Source organism: Octopus bimaculoides, chromosome 28 (genome assembly GCF_001194135.2).
Source record: "Octopus bimaculoides isolate UCB-OBI-ISO-001 chromosome 28, ASM119413v2, whole genome shotgun sequence".
In the NCBI taxonomy this organism is placed as follows: domain Eukaryota; kingdom Metazoa; phylum Mollusca; class Cephalopoda; order Octopoda; family Octopodidae; genus Octopus; species Octopus bimaculoides.
This window is the reverse complement of record NC_069008.1, coordinates 11964203-11967781: the sequence shown is the minus strand read 5'-3', so window position 1 is coordinate 11967781 and position 3579 is coordinate 11964203. Positions and strand designations below refer to the sequence as shown.

At 39.9% G+C, this 3579-nt stretch overlaps 1 protein-coding gene across 1 annotated transcript in view; it reads right to left on the bottom strand.

Moving 5' to 3' along the window:
• Positions 1 to 2284, bottom strand: part of LOC106873529 (uncharacterized) — a 14459-nt gene extending 12175 nt beyond the window's left edge. Inside the window, exon 1 of the mRNA XM_014920920.2 lies at positions 991 to 2284. The gene's annotated coding sequence lies outside the window, so the exon portion shown is untranslated. The remainder of the gene's footprint in view (positions 1 to 990) is intronic.
• Positions 2285 to 3579: the final 1295 nt, after the last annotated feature.

Here is a 3579-nt window from a genome sequence, read left to right as displayed (position 1 = left end):
CAATTCCCAGACCGGGCGTTGTGAGTGTTTACTGAGCGAAAACACCTAAATCTCCACGAGGCTCCGGCAGGGGATGGTGGCGAACCCTGCTGTACTCTTCCACCACAACTTTCTCTCACTCTTACTTCCTGTTTCTGTTGTACCTGTAATTCAAAGGGTCAGCCTTGTCACACTGTGTCACGCTGAATATCCCCGAGAACTACGTTAAGGGTACACGTGTCTGTGGAGTGCTCAGCCACTTGCACATTAATTTCACGAGCAGGCTGTTCCGTTGATCGGATCAACTGGAACCTTCGACGTCGTAAGCGACGGAGTGCCAACAACAAATGTCGCGCACATATGGTAGTTATGTATGTGTCTGATGTACTCTTATCAGAGGGGTAGTAATGATGGGTATATTAGGCTCCCTATATTTTACCCTAGGGTCACTTTGAAGGTATGCACTGCTCTCTCACTCAACGTCTTACAAACTTTAATAATAATAATAATATAGTCCTTTCTACACAAGGCCTGAAGTTTTGGGGGAGAGGACTGGTCGATTGCATCGACGCCAGTGCTCGACTGGTACTTATTTTCATCAACCCCAGAAGGATGAAAAGCAGCAAAACATTTTGTCCGGCGCGCTAAAGGTCCTGCCAGCTCGCCGCCCAATTACAATGGCCAGCAATTTTGGTTGGACTGGATAAAGTAGATTAAATTCAACTCAGTGCTCAACTGGTACTTATTTTGTCGAACCCGAAAGGATGAAAGGTAAACTCACCCCCAGCAGAATTGAAATTCAGAACGTAAAGACGGATGAAATGCCACTAAGTATTTTGTCCGGCACGCTAACGATTTTGTCAGCTGGCCGCCTTTTTGTAGCATAGAAATCGCTGTCCGAAAACAAAGCAAAATTCAGTATAAAGTTGTATGTGTAACTCTCATAAATACTCAACGTTTTAAATATGATAGTGCTTATCTGTTAATTAAAATAATTATAACGATACTTACTAGAGAAGATGAGTGGATTTAGATTTCAAACTCTGAAGTCTTTCAGTTTCAGTAACCTCATTCTTAGTTTGGTTCAATTGTGCATTTGTAATTAAATTACTGTTTGCAGACAGACTATTTATAGAGCTGGATGGAATTTATATACTTGTAGCGTGTTTTGTATATTTGTATGTAAGTCGTGTTACTTCAGCTCTCAGTTGCTTGTGGTTCTTATCGTTTAAGATGTACACCTAACTTTCCTATATTAAATTAGAAGTGAACTGAACGCAGAAACTCCAAACTGATCAACAACAACAAATATTTATTGTATGGTGGAAAATAAAACAGCTTCCAATTGTCCGGTTTTAGAGTAGCCTGAAATGTAGATGTACGGTTCCTCGAGCTGGTGTCGTTGTAGAGACAACTTGGTTCAGTCACACTCAAATGGGGGAGCTTGGTCGCTGTCAGGCTTGGTAAAGAGGCAGACTAATAGTGGGAACGCTTAGATGTTGAAACCCACGCATGCGTGGTTAAGGATTCAGCAATGGCGACTATGCCTTTTGGCGCCAATATGACGTCACTACACAACTCTATATGGAGTGCGAAGAAGTGGACGCGGGTAGATTTCTTTCAAAGAGCAAATAATTCTTGGAAATTATACCTAGAGGGGTGGAGCAAAAGAAAATGGGACGACTTTTCGTTATCAGTGTCAGAAACGCCATTTTAAATATAATGTTATTTTCGCTAAGCTGATTTATTGTGGCGTTTGGAATTTCATGGAAAAAAGTTTTAATTTACTTCCTTATTTGCTGCTGCTGCTGACAATGCCTCTGATTTGCGATAGAGGAAGAGAGACGAACAGTCAAACTCACACATTCTCTCACATACATACACACGCACATGCATATATACAGACAGACACTCGAATAAACAGTCATACAAACACATACACAGGGGATGTACAGACAGCCACTTACACGCACACAAATAGTCGAACTGGTAGACAGACAGACACACGAATGGGCACACACGTAGACAGTCGGAGAGACAGACACATGCACACACCTACACAACACAGATAGACGGTCGGGCAGACATACACAGAGACGGTCGGAGAGGCAGACACACAGATAAACGGTTGAAAGTAAACTTTGGACTTATTCTTCGTAAGCCTAGTACTTATTTTATAAAAGGAAAATTTATTTCTATCTTTCTCTAAGTAATGAAGTAATGCTTTTATTGATCAATTAAAGGACTCGCTCGAAGCAGCGACCGTAATGAATCGACACTTATACATCTTTGTTACTCATTTATATATATATATATAGATAGATACGTATTGTGGAGGTGCAATGACCCAGTGGTCATAGGATCGCGGTTTCAATTCCCAGACCGGGCGTTGTGAGTGTTTACTGAGCGAAAACACCTAAAGCTCCAAAAGGCTCCGGCAGGGGATGGTGGCGAACCCTGCTGTACTCTTCCACCACAACTTTCTCTCACTCTTACTTCCTGTTTCTGTTGTACCTGTAATTCAAAGGGTCAGCCTTGTCACACTGTGTCACGCTGAATATCCCCGAGAACTACGTTAAGGGTACACGTGTCTGTGGAGTGCTCAGTCACTTGCACGTTAATTTCACGAGCAGGCTGTTCCGTTGATCGGATCAACTGGAACCGGCGACGTAGTGCCAACAAAAAGATACGTATTATATATATATATATAAGTTCTAGGCTTACAGAGAATAAGTCCTGGGGTCGATTTCTTCGACTAAAGGTGGTGCTTCAGCATGGCCGTAGTCAAATAACTGAATCAAATAAAAGAATATGATAATATTTAACAAATATTAGTTAAGTTATAAAGGGGATATTACTAGTCGGCTGTAAATACCTACCTTCACAAGCCCAAACTAAGGCTGTGACCTATCCGCCAGTTTACATGGTACGTAAAACTAATCATAAAGAAAGATAGAAATTAGCAATTTTCATATCATTGAAAGAAAACTTTTGTAACGCGAATGAGAAACGAACACCAATTTTTGACTAGTAAAATAGGTTAGTAGGAGAATGTGTGTGTGAAACTTTCATGAAACAGGAGAAAAAAAAAGATAAAATTAGATGAAAAGGTAATATGTGAATTGTATAAAAATTATTTTAAAAAAGACGTATTTATGCATGTGTGTGTTCGGCAACTTTGAGGAGAATAAAGACAATGCCAACGTTATCTGCCGATGAAAAAAAAAACAAATCAGTCTTTTATCTTTTACTTGTTCCATTCTTTTGACTGAAGCCACGCCGGGGCACTGCTTTCAAGAATTTTTAGTCAAATGAATCGACCCCAGTACTTATTGTTATTTTTTTCGGATCTTTTTTAAAGCGGGGGCCACATTTTTCATTAACGAAACACTTTGAAACTTGGAACACTGGTAGAATGTGTCATATAAAACATCTTTTTCTCTTAGTCTTCTTAAAAAAAAAAAGAAATCCCTAAGTTATTCCATGTTAAATTTGTCGTATTTCTGTAATTTCAACCAATCACTGACGTCCATTCAGCCGATATACATTAAGTGCCGACTACATAAACAAACGATTCTGAAACAATTCTATCGGTGATAG